Source organism: Myodes glareolus, chromosome 4, assembly GCF_982192425.1.
Source record: "Myodes glareolus chromosome 4, mMyoGla1.1, whole genome shotgun sequence".
In the NCBI taxonomy this organism is placed as follows: Eukaryota; Metazoa; Chordata; class Mammalia; order Rodentia; family Cricetidae; genus Myodes; species Myodes glareolus.
Genome location: NC_142029.1, coordinates 53,013,857 through 53,035,290, shown reverse-complemented (window position 1 = coordinate 53,035,290; position 21,434 = coordinate 53,013,857). Strand labels below are relative to the sequence as shown.

At 39.1% G+C, this 21,434-nt stretch overlaps 1 long non-coding RNA gene across 3 annotated transcripts in view; it reads left to right on the top strand.

Annotated features, from left to right (window-relative positions):
* Positions 1–21,434, top strand: part of LOC125412050 (uncharacterized) — a 100,548-nt gene that overhangs the window by 76,255 nt on the left and 2,859 nt on the right. The window contains exons 1-4 of one of the 3 annotated variants that reach the window (XR_015737689.1): positions 12,471–12,601; positions 13,034–13,323; positions 13,486–13,614; positions 13,693–13,935. This is a non-coding gene — a long non-coding RNA (uncharacterized LOC125412050). Of the gene's footprint in view, positions 1–12,470; positions 12,602–13,033; positions 13,324–13,485; positions 13,615–13,692; positions 13,936–21,434 lie in introns of those variants that run through there. The other 2 variants (XR_007235461.3, XR_015001836.2) reach the window with 2 other exon arrangements.

Below are 21,434 nucleotides of genomic sequence, written 5' to 3'. Positions count from 1 at the left end.
TCATTTTTTCCTGCCTCCATGTCGATCCAGAGAGGGAAATGTAGTTTATGTTGGGGCATCAGACCCGGACAGTTTCTGTGTGATTATTCGGGGTCTGGGTGATTGGGAAACTAATGCACAGTCTCCTTACATATTTATTTGGGAGCTAGGTGGTCGGACCCCCAAAAAGTAAAAAAGAAAACACTGAAACAGCAACTATACTTAAATATATGCCTACTTGGTCCTAGAGAAGTTACCATAAATATTGTGTGTCATTTCTCTAATGTATTTAATCAGGATTAATCCACTTCTCTACCATGATTTGCCTAAGTGGAAATGTGATACAAACAACAACAGCAAGAGTAACAAAAACAAAACAGGCAACATTGATATCCTCACAGTATGACCTGGCACAGCATTAGTGGTATAGTGATGAGCCTCGCTACCTCCCAAACAGCATGTTGCTGATAGATTATGAAAAAACAAGCAACAAGAACAATAAACATCCACATCAACTGTTCTTACCACTTATATCTCAGTCACCACCACAACGATCTGAACAAATAGAATGCTAAAGAAATTTACCAGCCTATAGAATCCTTCTTCATAAATGCATTAGGTGAAGGAAATTTTGCTTCTTTGCAAACAGAGGCAGAGATCTATGTAACACATAAACCCACATTTGCTGGGGTGTATGGACTTTACTTCCAACCCAGCTCCTTCTCTACCTCCAAGCCTGAAGACTGCTCACTGTCCCACTTCCCTATCAGCTCCTAAAATTGCCTGTTCCTTGCTTTGGAGTATACTATACCTAAGCCCTAAGATGAGTGTTCTGAATGGTCTCCATGTCAGCTCCTAAAATTGCCTGTTCCTTGCTTTGGAGTATACTATACCTAAGCCCTAAGATGAGAGTTCTGAATGGTCTCCATGCAAAGAATGTTTTTCATCTGCAGATGTTTATACTGTAAGATTCAAAAGTTATAAATGAGATAAATATGTGAAGGATATTCCTGTTAGCACACCTCTCAAAAGTGCTGATTTCTCAGCCTGTAGGCTTGAATAACAGACCCACACTGGGTTATTGAAATACTGTTGCTTATGGTTTATTCTGGGTCATTGTCACATGTCCATTTTAAGGACATTTTATTAGTGAATGAATCGTGGTGGTGAGAACTTTATAGCCTTTTGAAGGTGTCTGTCAACACTCTGCACTCTGTGCTACATGGTACAGATGTCCACTGCTCCTACTTTGTTGAGTTTTGCGAACACAGACTGCTGTGAAAATAGAGTGGCTTTGAGGGAGTACAGAGGTCAGTTTCTCTGTTTCAGAAGCCATCAGAAGATACCCGGAAACTCATGATGTCTTTCCACTTGCTTTCTCAGAAGGGATTTTTCTCACTGTCCAGCACTCTCTCTAAGCCAGTTGTCTCAAGCTCAAATAAGCATCAGATTCATCCATGGAATTACTATAACAAGCTAACCTTGATTACAAGGTTTACTTTTATAGTGCCAGATTTCATGGGTCTGGGGAGGGCCTTAAAGATTTGCCTTCAAACTTGATGCTGCTGATGCCTCTGCTTCAGGGACCACACTTTGGTCACCACTGCTTCAAACCAATCAGTAGTTCCCCAGGTCTAAAACTTAACTTACCTCTATGGCACTACTATTATCATCACTAGCCATTGTCCTGTTTCCTGGGCTCCATTTTTCTCCATCTTCATCTATCAAAGGTCAGTGTTCTTTTCTTTGCATAGTTTATTTCAAATTTACCTCATCCATGAAGCTCTCCAAATGGCTTCTAATCACTTAGCCTGCATCCTTCCCTCAGCTCCCGTTACCATGCTTACAACAAAGGACTGAATCTTAATCTTTTCTCTTTAATCTTTATTTTAAATTGGTTCTCAAGGAGCTTATAGTAGATTTCTTTAGTGAGATCCAAGCACACACTCATATTCATGCTCCTGCCTGTCCTTTCATCTACCTCATTTCTATAAATCTAATTCCAACTATGCAGAAGGACAGTGTGTACATTTCCCAGGCTTTCTGTACTGTGACCTTGGCTCAGACTGTGTCTATGGTAGCAGAGGGGCATGGCTTATTCGTTCATTTGTGAAGCCGGGTCTCTTCTTTAGCATTGTGTTTAATCTTTTATAAAGCAATTTGTGACAGAAAAGGGGATCGGTTTCAAATAATCCAAATTTAATTGGAAGCACTGTGTATTAAACTCGAGTTCCCTTTCTTTCCTTCTTTCTTTCTTTCTTTCTTTTTTCTTTCTTTCTTTCTTCCTCTTTCCCTTCAGACAGTAGTTCTCTCCCACTTTTTCTGCAACTGGTTCTGCCCTTTTTCTCACCACAAGCCCTTTTTTTGGCCATTTTTCCTCTGTTGACTATTAAATCCAAGGGCTGAATTCCCAGAGACTTCATTTCTCATGGTAGCATGTGGCTGGGCAGCTACACAGACATCCAATTATCAGAGCATCCTAATGAGCTAATGACTGCCCAGAGCATTCTCCTGGGAGGGGCTTAGGGACTCTGAAAGTGGTTTCTGTCTGTCACCTGCTAGGACACGGGATGAGCCTTGCCATTGCACATTCTCTCAAGCAGTGTCAACAGAGAGGGGTTTCCTTGGCGATGCCTTTTCCCAGCCCTTGAAAACTTGCCTTTCCCACCCTTGTCCAGGGTGGGCAAATTGCCAGAATGTTGTGCCCAGAGTTAGCTTTTTGATTACCTAGTAAGAAAAAAAATATGTGCCCAGCCCGTTACTGTGGGCAATATTAAAAATAAGAGTTTTTAAATTCTCAAATTGCTTAAAATTCTGCCAGCTATACTTCTCCTATATTTTTGTTCACTTTCTTGTGGCAAGTGAAGTAGGAATGCTATCTGAGAGTCATCATACTTAATAATTTTATAATTTATTTGTACAAAAATTAGGAATCATTATTTTGCATATTCTTCCTCCCACTGCAACCAAACAAATAAACAAACAAAAAAATCAACCCCCCCAAACAAGAAACAACAAATCACTCCAACAACAGATGCCCCCTTTGACATATGTGCCTATGCATTGTTCACTGAGTATCAAGCCTCTTTGGACAAGGGCAGTGGCTTTGGTAAACTTTCCTGGAGTTCTCAAGTCCATCTTTGGAGCCTTGGGCACCACGTTGGTGTCATCATTTTCATCTGTTTGTGCCAGGCAGCTTTCATCCTCATATTCAATAGTTAGGACTTGCATACCGAAGGAAAATTTCATTCTCCAAAGATTAAAAGTATTGCTCCACATATTAAACTCACTTGTTGTCAGAGATAGTGAAAACCATCCATGTGTTAGGGATAACGTCATCCAACAGGTGGGAAGGGGCATTGTTTGGCCTTGAAGCCCACGCCTGGATCCTTAGTCGCCAAGACCATGTGATGTATCTGGAGGATACTGCTATGGGAGATGGGGAGTGAAATAATCTCTAAATGGACAATATGTATATGTGATCTATCCTCCCTCCCTCCCTCTGTCCCTCCCTCTGACCCTCTCTCCCCCTCCCTCCTCTTTCCTGTTTCAGCCTGGTGCACACTGCTGCTCTGTTTAACTAGAAGCCTGTGACCTCTCCAGGGAGGCTGTCTGACCAAAGCAAGCTTCTAAGGTCTTTTGGATTCCTTCCCTTGATGAGGTCGCCACAAGGTTCTATCAGCTGTTTACTCATCAACTTGTAATAAAAACTAATCTCCTAGAGGCTATGTAAACAGAAATTAGGCAGGACTCATTCCACATTTTAGCGAGCAGATTAAACATTAGATAGTGCTGCTACTATGAATTAAAGGCGCAAAGACAGTTCAGCTGTGAATTCTTTGATTGAGATGAATATATTTATAATTTCCTCAGTTCTGCAGTATTCTCTGTTTATTCTTTGTTCATTGCAACAAAAGGATTAAGAATACACTCTAACATAAAGCCCACTTATGTTATAAATGTTATGCATCCAATTCTGCAAATTCTTTAATAGATGTTTGTCATTAAACTTTAGGTAATCTGGAACTAAGCTTTTTAAAGAAATTATTATTATTTTTTAATCACAGGAGGCTTGAATTTGAATCCTGTCTTATGTATTTGTTTTTGTGACACTTCTAGATCAAGTCAATAGCCTGGCACGTACACGGAAGGATTGCATTTCCAAGCTAAACCCTCTGGTCTTGTACTTGGAGGTGCAGACATGGACTAATAAATTAGGCACCCATGGATTAAATCCGGTTTTGTTGTTGAGGCTTGAGTGACTTTGGACAAGGTGGACCAATCTTGTTGTCTCATTTGTATTTGCTTCCACTTCGAGGCAAACTTTCACTGAATGCCCCACCTTTAATTAACTCAGTGCCCGATTCCTGACAGGCTGCTATCAACATGTTTCCTTTATTTATGGTTGCTTCATAGGCAAAGCTAAACTATCAAAGTTCTCTTCTAGCTTTAACCACTAGTAAACCTTAGTTCTTTTATCATATATACATTCATATATATAATGCGTTTTAATTATTTTTATTATAACATAAATTTATTATTTTATTACTGTAAATAACATTTAATATTTTATTGTAAAATAATATAGTGTATAATAGTATATAATATATTATAGAAATACTTAAGACTTTCTAATATTTTTATTAATTTGGTGAACTAAATCATTGCATTTGATCATATAATCTTAGGATCTTTTTGGCTGTGACAATTTTTTATGCTTTATCACCGTGATTAATGTAGTAGTTTTGAGGAATACTAGTTAGGAATTTTGCAGGGGACCCCTCTGTTGGGATTTCTCTGCTGTATTCCCATGGTTGCACTGGGGTTATGGATTTTGGAGACTCTCCAGAGGAGAACTGCCATTCCCATCATGTTGTATCGAGGGCCTACATTGTCAACATGATTTATGGCTTTTCACATTGACCTTGATATCTGACTAAGGTAGTGCCTGTCAGCTTTCTCTGCCAGAAAGTTATAGTTTTTTCTTTCCCTATGTGGGATACATTTAGAAAAGAATTCAGTATGCACGCTGCACGGTTAAGGAGTGGGAAGGTCTGCTTTCTCTCCTTGAGAGTGTATCTACAAGTGTTAATTGAAGTTCTTACAAGGGGTCTTTAAACAATGCTTCTGGTCAGAATTTTCTATGAAAAAATGAACTGTCTGTTTATAGTCTGTCAATTTCCATTAAGCAAATTAGGAGCTCCTTATTTGGTAGACATTTAGGTTAATTCATGGTAGGCACATTTGTAATCTAATGTTACCTACCTTATAGCTTTTAAATCTTTCAGTAATTTAGTGAGCCCAGTTCTGTTTTCCCCGCTTGAACACCATTTCCTGAAATAGCATTATTTCTGCTGAAATGTGTCAGAAATAGCAACACTAGTTAACATTACTTCTCATTTTTAATCTATCTCGCAATTTCTACATGATGAAATATTTCTCAGATTTTTGATAGTTAACCAGGAAAGACGGAAGTCTCATCTCATTTCAAAGAAAAATTGCTCACTAAATAGATGAGGCAAACCATACATAAATTGAGGAGCACATTTGCCATGATAATTGTTAGTATATTTCTCACATGTTAGAGCTGTATTGCATCACATTAAGTGTTAGAATGGATAAAGCAGAGCGGAGTGTAAGGTTAGATTGGAAACAAAATACTCCCAGTTTTAATCACTAATTACAGGTCCTTTTTTTTGGATTCAGAAGGCATTCTAGGTCTTCTGGATATGATTTAGTTTGGCATATGGGCTTGCCAGGTTTTCTTCTTCTTCCCTTTGTGAACTGCTTGAAACGACTGGAGAGGTCAGACGTGAAAACAGGTGGTGAAAATATTCAGGGGGTAGCCAGCACAAAGAGTAATTGTCTGCCTTTGCCAACAGTTCTATTTAGTGACCTGAAGAGGCTGACCCAGCTTTATATTTAGATCTTGCAAGATGGCTGAGCGGAGCACACTGTTTCCAGGCCAATATCTTTTAAGTAACTATTGTATTTTCATGGAAAGGTTTAATCCTTGTTTGTTGCAGCACCTGGTCCTTGAACTAAATAAGAAGACTTCAGATGAAAAGATATTGCAACCTGAAGGGGAGAATGGCCATTTTTTCTTTTCAAATGAAGATCTCTATGCATTTCAAAGTCAACAACAAAGCTTGAATACACTTATTCTAACAAGCATTCTTCAAGAAAAGCAATTTTAAAAAGAAATTCAATTTGCATAACCTGAAAAATCCTTGTGTACTTACAGCCAACTCTCGTTTTCTTTGTTTTACATATCATTATTTGTACAACTTGGGGACCTGTCTATTTTGAAGGCTGTGCAACATTTCCACTTATTTTCTACTTCCTACCATTTGAAGGAAAATGAACACTCAGATTATTGCTATGTCACTATTTTGATAGAATATAAACTTATGTAAAACACAATTAGGCTGCTTTCAAGCCATTTCTGGGAGTCAGAAACCTTTACATCCTACTCTTCAAAGGGAGGGATTGCTGGATGAAGAGGTAAAAGTTCCAGTACAGTTGACAATTAATAGAGTCCCTCTATTCACAGAATTCAAGCTTTTCTCCAGTTCTTCAGCATCTTAGCTGTATTATCTCACAGGTTTTGAATGTGGACCAGACCCTACCTTTTGGTTCTTAGGAGCTTAGGATCTCTGAGAAGCCTAAGTTAGCAGATATACCACAGACAAAATGTTTCTTTCTTTCTTTCTTTCTTTCTTTCCTTCTTTCTTTCTTTCTTTCTTTCTTTCTTTCTTTCTTTCTTTCTTTCTTTTTTCTTTCCTTCTGTCCTTCCTTCTTCCTTCCTTCCTTCCTTCCTTCCTTTTTTCCTCTCTCTCTCCCTTCTTCCTTCCCCCCTCTCTCTTTCTTTCTCTCCCTCCCTCCCATTCTTTCTCTTTTAATTGAAAATAGATTCTTCTCTCATACAATACATCCCAACCATAGTTTCTCCTCCCTGTGCTCCTCCCAGCTCCCCGCCACCTCTGCTCTCCCCCAGATGTAAATATTAGAATTAATTTGATCTGAACCTCAGATTAAGATTCTGAACATTTATTATTGATTGATATATTGAGAAAGGGTCTCATTCTGTAACTCAGGCTTATGTGGAATCTACTATGTACTGAAGGCTGCTGACCTGGAGCTCATGGTAATCCATCTGCCCCCCTCTCTCTTTCTTTCTCTCCCTCCCTCCCATTCTTTCTCTTTTAATTGAAAATAGATTCTTCTCTCATACAATACATCCCAACCATAGTTTCTCCTCCCTGTGCTCCTCCCAGCTCCCCGCCACCTCTGCTCTCCCCCAGATGTAAATATTAGAATTAATTTGATCTGAACCTCAGATTAAGATTCTGAACATTTATTATTGATTGATATATTGAGAAAGGGTCTCATTCCGTAACTCAGGCTTATCTGGAATCTACTATGTGCTGAAGGCTGCTGACTTGGAGCTCATGGTAATCCATCTGCCTCAGCCTCTCCAGTGCTGCGACTGCAGGCCTGAGCCACTATATCTCTGAAAATCTTAGAATAATAAAGGCAGGGCAATGTTGTCCCAAAGAATCACTTTGCACCTTTCTTAACTTTTAATAGCTGCATTTCCTCATCTAGGTATCTAGTACCTTTGCTTGCACATGTGAAAAACGTCACAAGAGTATCTGTGCACTAAAGGAGTTTGTATAGCAAGCCTATATTGCTATATTATTTATCTATATCTATATATCTATATCAATATATCGGCTGCTGCCTTGCTGTTATTTAGGAGCTGGCTGGTAAATGACTCCCTGTACTGTTAGGAAACTTCCTCTAAGTGATAAAGTTGTCCTCTCACTTGGGAACAGAACTTCCTTCATTTGGAATTTTGATGGTTGCCTGACAGGGACTACCTAGATTGACGTTTGAGTCCAAAGTTTCTAGTACATTACCTTGGGCGGGAACATTGAACAGAAGCGCAAACTGCATGTGCTTTCAGATGGGAGGAAGAAGACCCACATGCATGGGTATCTTTCTCTTACTAACTGGTATGCTTCCTTTTGCTGTACTAAACCTTCCAAGCTAGAATAGTTATTTCCTGAGTTTCTTCACCTTCTAAAGAATCAAAGGATATATGAATGACCTGGGACCTTCTAGACATTCATTACAATTCCTTTCCCAGGAAAATGTTATATCATTCAAAACATTCATGTAAAAATGACACATTCAGATGTATACTTCAACATTTTCTTTTGTGGGGTCATCCTATACTTAGAGATGAAGATACAAAACTAAATTTTAAAAAGTAAATTAGTTTCGAAGTGTATCCTGCAGCTTGGTTATTACTGTTTGTGCATGTAGGTAACATAGATACTGTAAGTGTGTAGAATATGGTCAGGAAGATGATTAAAAGTCTCTTAGGAGTAGACTTTTCTGAGCAAAAGAAATCAATTGCAGAACAAAAGGAAATAGTTTTTTTCTAACTATCCTGTGCTAATACATTGCTAACTAGCCACACATAGATTCTTAAATTCAACTAAACTCTAACTATAGAAAATAAAAAAAAAATCTAGTCTTCGGAATCAATAGCCACATTTAAGGTTTGGAAGACAACACTTGATAACAGGACTACAGAGTATTTCCACTACATAGAATGCTATTTGATGGGACACTGATCCACATCCTTTTACAATTTCATATTTATTCATATATGTTTTATTATTAAAACATTAAAAAACATTAGTTGAATGCATAGATGATAAATGTTTAAAATATGTTTACTTATAATTATTTTGAGATTCTGAAGGTGTGACCTCAAGTAACTGATTTTCTGGTGTGAGTTTATAGCTGGCTAAGGCAGGAAAGAGCAATAGCACAGTGAACTCCCAGCACCTCGTGATAAAGGGAGATCTTTAGCTTAGCAACAGAAGTCAATTCTTGATTCTGGAAACCCTTGCATTTCACCAAGGAACATGCATGGGCTATCTGGCCTCTCTTTTCTTCTCTGGATCCAGGAACTTATGCCTGGGGCACTCAGCCAGAACTAGCTTACCAGTATGCTGAGTGAAACAGACTTCTATGCTTCTCCTCCTTCCACCATTCCTTAACAAAAGCTTTTGTGACTTGTCCTCATTCTCCATGACTACATAGAGTTAATTCTGTGTGCTTAAGTTGGAAGATATGTATAATGGTACCTTAGTATTTTAACTTCACTCTTATTAAGTGCTTATGGAATATTGAATGGTATTTAACTTTTAGGTCCTTGTAGTCTTTCATGAGTGATGGGAAAGGGAAAAGTTCATGTTGATATAATAATAGTAAATGGTACCAATCTAAAAATTTGTTCATTATGCTGTAGGAGGAGGAGAAGCAGCTGGGCCCAGTGGTGAATGACATAGTCACTGAATACCAGAGTCCCCAATTGCAGGTAGAGAGGAGGGTACAAAGTGACAAGAAAGGCATATAAGGGTTAAATGGTGGGAACTACTGCTGAAGCTAAGCAAGGTGGGGGCATGGGGAGCTTTAAGGTGTCACATTAAGAGCCTGAGCCATCTGGAAGCTGAAGAGGGTCCTATTGATTTGTAAGAGGAGACTGCTCATTCTTCTCCTAGCTGTTCAGAACTGAACAATTACACAGAAACTGTATTAATTACAATACTGCTTGACCAATAGCTTTGGCATATTCCTGGATAACTCTTATATCTTAAATTAGCCCATTTCTATTAATCTGTGTTTCACCACGAGGCTGTGGCTTACCGGGTAAGATTTTCCAGTGTCTGTCTCCTTCTACAGCTACATGGCGTCTTTTTAACTCCGCCTACTCTCTCTCTCTACAATTCTCTTTGGAGTTTCCTTCTGGCTTTGCTCTGCTAACCCATCAGCCAAAACACCTTTATTCATTAACCAATAAAATCAACACATATACAGAAGAATATCCCACATCATTGATTAATGTATTTTATGGCATCTCTCTCATCCTCGTCTCCTATTTTTAACTTCCTCACTTAAGCTACTAGAGATTATCTCTCAAGTCAAATATTTTAAGCTAATCCGCTGTTCAGAGGGGAGAAGTGAATGGTCAGTGTTGTCAAAAGCTGCAAAGAGAGTGTGTGAGATGGCAATGGAAGGCCTCTTCCACCTTCCACCTTCATTCATATGAAAGTCACTGGTTACTTTTGCACAATGAGTGCTAGGCTAGTGGTGAGAATGAGTCCAAAACTTCAGAGAACCTCAGAGTGAGGCAACAAGGAGAAAGAAAGGGAAGCTCTTGTCAGGAACCTTTTGAATTGTTTGGTGAGTAATAGTATGGTTGTCAGAATGGGTCACAGACTTAGAGATAGAATTTTTAAAAATAGGATTCAACAATTAATATATACCCTGATGCTGTGAACTTACCATTCACATAATTGCTTCTCAAATGTTCTTAGGATAGCTTAAAAATAGCAGCATAATGCAAGAAGCACAGAGAAATAAAGAAAGTAGACTATTGACAAACTCATTAGAGCTCTTGGATCTAATCAAGCTTGAACCTCCCTACTGCTATAGCTGGACTTTGAGAGAACTGAACTGAGTTCTCTATTTGGCTTAAGTCAGAGCGAGTTAGGCTTCTGCAGTCTGCAAACTGTGAGTAGTACAAATCTCTCTCTTAAGTCTAACTAAAATTATTTCTCTTTCCATCAAACACATATATATCTTCCCTCTCCAACCCAGAATGCACACACTATTTTCATGGGAAAAGGTAAAAAGATCCAGTATGGAGAAAGTGATGAATGCAGACATGAAAGCTGTACCTGATGAAACATGACTTTTGAGAGGATGAGAGCTGATGAAACTAATCACTCAGTGCAAAGGCTGGTCAGACATATTTTTCATAACATGTTAATGTGAAAATTTAAAGTTACACAGAAAAGTTGAAGAATCCTAGGGAAAAATCATATATGTAACATGTAAATTCTACTGTTGTCATCTTGATAAGTATCCTACTTGGCTTTGTCAAACATCTCATGTACCCGTCCTGTGTCCTTCCAGTGACTCGCTTATTTTTATTATGCGTTTCAAAGTAGGTGGCGGATGTCAATCTATTTTACTCCTAAATATTGAGCTGTGCATAGTATTGACTCAATTCTTAAACTGAGCTTCAGTGGAGACAAGGTTTTAGTATGTAGCCCAGGATGGTCACAAGTTTACCATTTGAGCCTCAGCCTCAGCCTCAGCCTCCTGAGCGCTAGGATGCTGGTGTGGACTGTCACAGCCTGTTTCCAAATTCGTTTTCCATTGAAAGGACCCAGTGTGTAGAAAAGTCTGTCTATAACAGTACTACTAGTTTAACAATATATCTATCTTATATTTTAAAATTCAAGCAGTTAATATTTTTCATTATAATTTTATTATAATTGTAAAGATCTTTTTAATGATTCATTCACATTTTAAAACATGATCTCTTGGAAAAAAGTCTGAAAAGTACAAGCCAAGCTTATGCAAGTTAGCTTTTTTTCTTAACATATTAACTTATGAAGAAGTGGGAAACTGTCATGTATTAGGTATGAAGTTTGACATGTCTACAATAGTCTTAAAAATCAGTTACGTTTCAGGTGATATCTGTAGGTACATGGCCAGTAGCATTGCAGAAGTCACTCTGCCTTGGTGCCAATCAAGCTTTTCTGATCGAATGTTGACTTGGAAGGCATTATGAACCCAGGCTCATTAAGACCTCTGGTTGGTCTTAAGTTGTGGGTCTCTGATGGGAATGACCCCTCACTGTGGGAACGTACCAGGGCCAGGGATATTCATGCCTTCTTGCTCCCACAGGACAGCGTCTGCGGTGTGTATTCAGGGATACACAGCTGAATCATCTCAGGTTGTGAGATAGCTTGTACTGTCGTTGTCATCTCGTTCACTTGTTCATTTACCCATTCACTGATTTCTTTGTGTGCTTGGTAACCTCTAGCATTGAGAATGGAAACATGGGTAGTTGCAATTTGCTTACTCACTTGCCAAACTTGTATGACGGGGAAGTTGTTATTACAAGTGTTTTCCATACAGTAGCTTTTATTAATGGGTCCTAGATAGACCGCAGCTTTAGACCATTGTGTACATATGTTTCTTTGCAGACACACTGCTCAAAATTGAAAAGGTGGAGGTCAATTCTTTAAATGTTTCCATGCTAGCATGTGCAATCTTTCTTTATAACACAATAGCCCTTCATAGTCCCTCTCTTTCCTTTTGTGTAACCACAGATGAGTTTTTAACCTGTCAGAGCCACATACTTGCATCCCTCCGTTCTCTGCTCTTTCCTGTAGTCAGCCACATCCCCAGAGAATACAAGGAAACAGTCATATAAAGGAGTCCAGGAAGGGGCTGCTGAGGGTAACGTCATCTCTGCAAGGGTTCTTTCCAACTATAGCCTTTAAATAGATTTGGAGCACGGAGCAGAAAATAATGGTGACAGCGGTGTGTCTGCTGCTTACCAAATGTTGAATTCTGTGTCAAGAATGATAATTACTGGCTCTGAAGAAGAAAAACCATCAACCCTGTCCTGATTACTAATTAATCAGGCACTAACAGCTTTTAGACCAGTGACCCTGCTTCAGTAGCGCAAGTCACAAAGGGATGCTTAAGAGTGGAAAGAACCCCTGATGTGTTCTCCTGACTGGTAAGAAATCCCTGTTAGTTTGGCTTGGTGGCTTGCTTTATTTTCATCATTTGTTCTATTTTCATAGGAGTGGCATTTAGTGAGTAGAAGCTGCCTGTTGGAAGGCTTAAAGAAGAAATCCTGGGGGTGAGGGACGAGGCACTGAAAACTTCTTCAATATAGACATTTCCTCCTCCACACTGACAAGTCAGATTTATCCCAGCGGACACTTCTTCATGTAAATCAGATACATTATATGTTTAGCTAATACCTATTCATTGTCAAAAGTTTTGAAACAGAAAATAATGATGGAAATTAACCATGACGTTGCTGTCACAGTGTTTTATTTACAAGGATTTCAGTTTTGTTATTAAATTATGCTGTAGCAGTTTTTCTACCACTTGATACTTTATCAACATTTTTTTGTGGCCTTAAATTTATGTTATCATGTAGCTCGTTGTGTGTGGAGTGGAGGAAACCTTGAAGGACGGTGTATTATTTGACACGAGGATCCAGATGCCTCAAATTCACGGAAAAGCCAATGTCTTCCCCAGTCTGGGTAATGCTCAGCAAGGTGGCACAGCCTCCCTCTGGTCCTAGTGCCAATGTTGGCAGTACGTGCAGAAACCAGCAGCCACAGCTTCCTTCTCCTGGATGACTGCAACGTGAGGCTCCAGCCTGGCTTGCTACAGCTGGTGCTGCCCCATCGGAGAGAGCACCTCCCATTTGATCCCAGCTTTTTGGTAAGTGTGTTTGTTTCTTGTTTATTCCCTTGTGACCCACTCAGTTTTCAAGGACCAGTCTACACTAGTTGCAGCATGACCAGGTCATCCTCAATTAATACAAGTGCAGAAATGTATTTTTCTCACCCCTACTTGTGAGCATTTAGACCAATTCTTCTTCAGTTTTGTAGCACAGTAAAGGACACATGCTCCAAGGCTTTCGGCATATTGATAGACTGATGTTCAGAAACTGGTATGAGTACAGCAGAACCCATAAGGACTCCCTTCTCCAGCCTCCCACATCCCTGAATAGTAAGTAACCTTTTAAACATTTTGTCAATGAGTAAGCATGGATCTTGTTGCCTCAAATTACATTTCTTTTCTTTAAAGTTAGAGTGAGAGTTTACCAAGAATTCTTAGGAATTGAAAAATATGCCACTTAGAACTACCAAGATGGCTCAGCTTGTAAAAACACTTGCCAACAACTCCAGGGAGCAGAGTTCAACCCCCTGGACAGACACAGAGGAAGAAGAGAATCACCTTCTTCAAGTGTTCTCAAAATACACCATGACAAGCTACACAAGACCTGCCCCCATAAACAATTTTAAATGAATAAATAAATGTAATTATAAACTGCCACTTTCTTAATCATTGGGGTGCTTGACGTTTTCATTGACTGGTAAGCAATTCTTTATATATTAGATGCTTCATCTTATATCACAAAATAATGTTTTAGTTTATCATTTACTGAAGAATTTCTTTGGCCCTTTTGATTTTGTTTTGAATGAAAATTGACTTTCAGTTACAATATTTTAATATATAATCTATAAAGAGGAACTTAATTTTTCTTAGGCTAAGTTGCTTCATTTGATCTTTGTCTATGGAATGAGTGTTGGGAGAGGAGCACGGATGGCTGGAAGGGGAAATCTAGATGGCCTGGATGAAGTGCTCTACAATAGCTCTTCCTAGTCTAAATGGACAGGATCCCGTCACTTCCCACTTTTACACTGTAACTGCATATAATCAAGTAAGCTGGTACCATTTTTTTTTTTTTTTTGGTCTCACACATTAGGGACAGGCATCATTATTTTTATTTACTTACAAGGTTACAAATTCAGGGTGATTTTTTTCTTTTAGTGAATTTCCACATGCTCCCAGAGTTTTTTCTTCTCATCATCTGTAACGCGACCATTTACATTTAGGAAACACCAATGACTTTAATGAGTTAGGCCTGCCTCTTCCACTGAATGCCTTCTGCTGACCTTGGAGGCAGAGAAGGGCAGCGCCCTCAGAGACGCCAAAGGATCCTTCCTGACTCCCAGCCTGCGTGAGTTTTTATCATCAAATGGACACACACAAAGCCTCTGCCATGTGAGATAACGTCGTGTGGTGGCATTGCTACTACCAGGGCCAGTGCAGCTCGCACCCGTGTCTGATGTCTGCTTGGGAGATGGTGCGCTGTGTGAGCAGAGGCTTCTCACCGCGAGGCAGAGCCATCCTTCCGAGGTGTGGACCACTACATTTATGCGTTCTCTGGATGAGACTGTTGATTTTTTTTAGTAGAGTGTCCTGGGCACATCTCCTAACTTTCAAGACCTCAGACTTTGCTCCCAGATATTGACTCGGTGTAGAGCAGGAAGATCTTGGACTTAAGAATGTGCTACGGTAGATCACAGGAAGTCTCTGCTGAGTCGGTGGCCCTTTTTTTTGTCTCTGTTTAGTCAAATGTGTTTTGGTCCTGAGTTCTGTAAGCTGGCATTCCCTGTAGAAAATGTTTGTGAGGACTTCAGTCTGATGCTTATATGGTGCCGTGTTTCTTGATTTGTTCAGTTTTAAGCGATCCATCCTCCTACACGGGATTTTCCCAGCTGAGCTTTCTCCATTGTTAACCTTGGATGAGAGCTCAGTTTCTAACTGTAAAAGAGAACAGGTTTCTCCTTGAGGAGGTCGTTCCTTGAGTGAAGTGCTAGATTCCTGCCCTCTCCTGCTCTGGCCTTCCCAGTGGAGCTAACTCTCATTACTGACACATATGGTTTTTCTTCTGTTTGTTTGTTTTAAGATTGTAAACTAAGGCAAGGAATGAGGTGGTTTTGAAATCTTTTCTGTTCACATCTCCTTGCTAGTATGTTCTCTTCAGCTCTGTCCACCACAGCAGACCAACCTACAAAGCTGGACTCTGGGAGATGTGACCCTGGGTCGGAAGACAGTAAGGAAAGAGGAAAAAAAAACCCCAAACTGAAAATAGGTCTGGAAAGATGGAGGGAGGAAGAAGTGGAAGGTGAGGGATGAAAGAATGTGGTTGGAGATTTTGCTTGGCCTGGCTTGTGATCTAGGAGCTTGCTGATTTCTGTCATTCTGTGAGGCTGAGCCAGTGACAACTGAATAACCCCACAGTGCAGCTGGAAAGGTTACAGTGGAAATGTGGATCCTCTAGTGTGATATAAATAAAATCCAGATGTTCTCACATAATTCCTGTGGGAGGTGTGGAAAGCTCTCTGGCTAAATACCTTCCTATAGCAACAATAACAATAGTGACACGTGCTTATGAGTGCTTATGTGCACCAGACACTCACAGTACTTAAAATAAACCCCAGAACACTGAGTGTGTGTGTGTGGGGTCATGTTGGGATTATCTTTTCCTGTTCTGAGAAGAGCCCAACCACAGTGGTATTGCAGGGCTCTCCTAAGGCCACAGGTGATGAGGAGTGGCAATTAGATCTGATCACCTGAGAGGATGCCTATTGCAGACACCGAAGAGACATGATGGCTGCAGCAGCGAATGGCTGCCGAGCACTGTGGGGCACTGATTGGATAAAGTGGGAGAGAGGCGATGGGCTATCCCAACTGACAAGTAGGTGGATTATGGTTCAGCCTTACACAGACTGCTGAATAGAATACTAACGACTGCAGAAAAGGATAAATGCATCCAACTGTAGAATCAACAAAATCACAGGGACAATCCATACCTTTCAGTAAGAAAGTTATCAATGGTCGGAATGACTCAGTCAAAAAACATGGACTCGGTTAAAAAAATATAGAATCCACCATTCCGCTGCCTTCAAGAAACACAACTCACCGCAAAAGATAGACACTGCCTCAGAGTGAAAGGACGGGCAAAGCTATTCTAAGTAAGTGGAACCAGGAAACAAGCTTATATGTAGATTTTTCTTTGAGCCGCCAGTTCACACAAAATGACCTGGTGACTTCTTGTTAATTATGGAAGCTCAGCCTATAACTTAGAGTTGTCGCACTAGCTATTATAACTTAAATTAACCCATTTCTATTCACCTACATGTTGCCATATGGTTTGTAGCATTTACTTCTCCTCGTACATGTCTTGCCCCCTATGTGTCTTACTGGTGACCCACCTTTCTTCTTCTCCCAGACCTCTCTGTCCCTAGAAGTCTCTGCTGTCCCTCCTGCTTAGCTATTGGACTTGGACATTTAACTTTTTATTAAAACAATCACAATAACATTTTATTACATAGTGTAATCAAATATCTTATACACAAGCAGGAATTGGTATTCCAATAGACAATGTAGACTGCAAACCAGAAGTAATCAAAAGAGATGAGGTCACTTCATACTAATCAACATAATTACAATTCTAAACATACATGCACCAAACGGGTATACCCAGGTTCATAAAATCAGTGCTTCTAGACATAGAGCAACAGATTAACCCCAACACATAAAAAATAGGTGACTTGAATACTTTATTTTCAGCAATGGACACATTATCAAGTCAGAAAATGAGGAGAAATTATAGAACTAAAAGACATCATATATCAAGTGGATACAACTAATACCTACAATATATTCCACCCAAACATTTTCAAGTACAGTCTTCTCAGCAGCCCATAGGACCTTCGCTAAAGCAGACCTCACACTGGGTCAGAAAGCTCTCAATATATACAAGAAAACTTAAATAAACCCTTGTATCTTATCTGATAAGATGATATCAACAGCAACAGAAACCTCAGAAAACATACAGACACAGAAACTGAAGAATAGACTACTGAATGATGAACAGGTCACTGAAGATAAACAAAAAGTAGGAAATTAAAAATGTAATTTTTAATGGAGGGAGGGGGGAGGAACTTGAACTTCCCACAGGGCAGGAAACCCTGATTGCTCTTAGGGATGGAGAGGGAGGAGGAGAGGGAGTGGGGGGAGTGGGAGGGTGGTGGGAGGAGGGGCGTAAATGGAAACTTTTATAATTTAATAAAATTACTTTCAAAAAAATGTATTAGAATTGAATAAAAGTGAAAAGACAACATATCAAAGTTGATGGGATATACCTAAGAGGAAAGTTTATTGCTCTAAATGCCAACATAAAAATATTTAGAGAGATCCAAATAAACATCTTAGTGATGTGTTTTAATGCTTTGGGAATATAAGAATAAACAATATCTGAAAAAGATCAGAAATTAATGAAGTGTAAATGAAAAAGAAAAAATGCAACAATTCAATGAAATGAAGTCTTAGTTTTTTGCAGTGGTTAACAAGACTGATGAACTTTTAGCCGAGTTAACAAAGAGGACAAACAAAATTTAAATTAACAAATTTAGAGAAGAATTAGGAAACACTATAAAAGACACCTATGAAATGTAAATGATTACAAGGGTAAACATTAAAGCCTTTACTTTATTAAATAAGAAAACTTAAAATGAATAGATGAATTTCTTAGTGCATATGACATAGCAAAGTTAAGAAAATGTGAAATGTGAAAAATTAAAACTGATCCATTATTAGCAAACATGTGAAACAAAAATAAAAAAACTCCTGACTGAAAATCAGTCAAGCCCAGATGGATATGTTAGAGAATTTTTCCAGATCATTAAAGAGAAAGTAAAATGTATGCTTCTCAAACTATTTTATAAGATAGAAGAATAATATACGTTTCAAAATTCTCTTTATGATGCCAGTTATATTGATACACAAACCTTTTAAAGACACAGTGAATAATTAGGATAATAGGTCTACAATTTTCTTTATTCACTGTGGTGGGTAATTTTTTTGATGCGCTCTTCAGTTTTGTTTGCAGCTATTTTATCGAGATTTTTAAATTGAAGAGCACATCAAAAAAATTACCCACCATGATCAAGTCAGCTCCATCTCAGAGATGCAGGGATGGTTCAGCAAATATAAGTCAGTAAACATAATCTACCATATAAACAGGTGGAAGGAAAGAAACTACATGATTATCTCACTAAATTCAGAAAAGGCTATTGTTAAAATTAAATATTTCATCTTGATAAGGGTCCTGGGAAGACTAGATAGACAGAGAACATATCTCAACACAATACAAGTAATATACACCAAGTTCACAGACAACCTTGCACTAAGTGGATGAAAATTCAGGTCATTTACATTCTGATCAGGAAAAAGACAAGAATGCTGTGTTCTCTGTGGTGGTTTGAAGACTCATATAATTGAGTACTTGATCCTCAGTTGGTAGAACTGTTTGAGATTAGGGGGTATGGTCTAGTTGGAGAAGATGTGTTAGTGGAGGCTAGTTTTGAGGTTTCAAAATTCCAAGCCATTTCTAGTCAGTACTCTTTCTCTGCTTCCTGGTTATGTCTGAAGACGTAAATTCTCAGCTATAGTTCGAGCACCATGCCTATATTTCTGGTCCAGTGTTACCAGCCATGGTGTCCATGGGGTTCTCACCCTCTGAAACTGGAAGCCTCAAATAAACTCTCTTTTATAGGTGACCTTGCTCATGACGTCTTATTCCAACAATAGAAAAGTAACTAAGATACTCTACAGTTGTGGAATATTATTTTTAGATGTGTTACATTTACTTATACTGTAGAATATTTCTTTAATGATGCAAAGATGTGCTGCATTCTCTTATGTTACAATTATTTGATTCTGTGGAGTTGTGTTACTTTACCTGTCTAAAACACCCGATTGGTCTAATAAAGAACTGAATGGCCAATAACAAGTCAGGAGAAAGGATAGGTGGGACTGGCAGGAGGAACAAAAAGAGGAATGAAAAAAGAAGGAGCCAGCCACCTAATTACTGTGGGACAATGGTCTTGTACCCTGTAAAGATTTGTCACTTGTATTACTTTAATAAAATGCTGATTGGCCAGTAGCCAGGCAGGAAGTATAGTTGGGGTGATCAGAACAGGAGAATTCTGAGAAGAGGAAAGGCTCTGTATGCAGTCATCACCCAGATGCAGAGGAAGCAAGATGAGAATGCCTCACTGATAAATGTATCAAGCCACGAGACTAACACAGACAAGAATTATGGGTTAATTCAAGTTGTAAGAATTAGTTAATAAAAAAGCCTGAACTACTAGGCCAAACAGTTTATAATTAATGTAGACCTCTGTGTGCTTTTTTTCTGGGGGGGGGACTGAATATCTGTGGGACTGGGTGGGACAGAAACCTCTGTCAACACCTAATCACCCAGCCAGTCATGGAGTAAGAGTGAAAGTAAGCTATTCAGAAATAAGAGAAAGGAAAAAGCCCAGAGGCAAAAGTTAAGAAAAGCTGACAAGAAACAAACCAAGCTAAGACTGGGCATTTACAAGAAAGTATACACCTCTGTGTGTGATTTATCTGGGAGTTGGGTAATGGACCCCCCAAAACAGTAAAGAGTAAAACAACCAAATACACTCTCAATTCCTGTTAAATATAGTGCTTGAAGCCTTAGCTAGAGCAGTAAGAAGAGAAAAGGAGATAAAAGGAGCACATGTAGTTTAACCTAAAGTAGAGGCAATGATTCTTCCAACAAAACACCTGGTGTCAGGTATAAGTTACCTCTTTTTAAGTTGTTGATCACTGAGGTGCCAAATAAAGCTTCAAAAACATTATAGACTTTTGCTATGGTTATGGTTGCTCTTTCGAATGGGATGACAAGAATCTATTGCTGAATACACCACACACATGAGTTGTAAGACATGGAGAAATCAACCTGGGACTGACCTGGAAGCTTCATTTCTGATGGCTAACTTTCACAGCACTGGATGAGTCTGTGCATTCTGTATGGAGTGGGAAGTAGTCAACAGTCTTACTCAGCTGTTAGCTCTGTGAACTACAGTAACAACTTTGGTGTCAGGATATGCTCACTGGTGCAATGGTGGCACAAATGCTATTGGAATTATCAGCTATTTTCTGATTGGATTTAATGTCTACTCCACAAGACAAAATTCATGCCTAGTACTGTTAACTGGGCAAACAACTCATGGCTGGGTAGGTCATAGACTCCAGGAAATAATCTACTACTGTTGCAAGCAGGGCCCACTTGTTCATCCCAGTCACCCAGCTAGCTTAATCCTAAAATAACCACACAGAAATTGTATTAATTAAATCACTGCTTGGCCCATTAGCTCTAGCCTCTTATTGGCTAACTCTCACATCTTGATTTAACCCATTTCTATTAATCTGTATATTGTCACATGGCAGTGGCTTACCGGGTAAAATTCCCAGTGTCTGTCTTCAGCAGATTCATGGTGTCTCTCTGACTCTGCCCTTCTTCCTCCCAGCATTCAGTCCAGTTTCCCCCACCTACCTAAATTCTTCCCTATCAACAGGCAAAGGTAGTTTCTTTATTAACCAGTGAAAGCAACACATAGACAGAAGGATCTCCTACACCATTTCCTCTTTTCTGTTTAAACAAAAAGGAAGGCTTTAACATAGTAAAATTACATTTAGCAGGTATTATTCTACTAAATTAATATGACATTAAATTACTTCCAGGTACTTAACTTTATACTCATAAATTAGTGCATCTCTCTCAATCCTCATCTTAGAAGCTTCTTTTTGCAACATAAGACAATTAATATAATTAATAAACTAGTCAACATGCAGAGAATAAGAGTTTATGGAATGCTCATCCCCAAATGGGATATCTATATCACATACCTTCCCCACAAGCTCAAAGATGATTGTAGAATAGGGAATGAAAGTCTCAGAAGAGACAAAATCCATCATTTATGGACATGACATGTCTGTTGCTCATATGAACTCATAGCTGCCATGACTGCATGTACAAGACCTGAACAAGATTAGACCTATCATAATCTCAGTGTGGATGGAGGAGGGGATCATGAATTCTCACCCTTAGTTGAGGAGTTATTCACAGTTGATGGCCGTTGGGGAGGATAGGAGTCATTTTC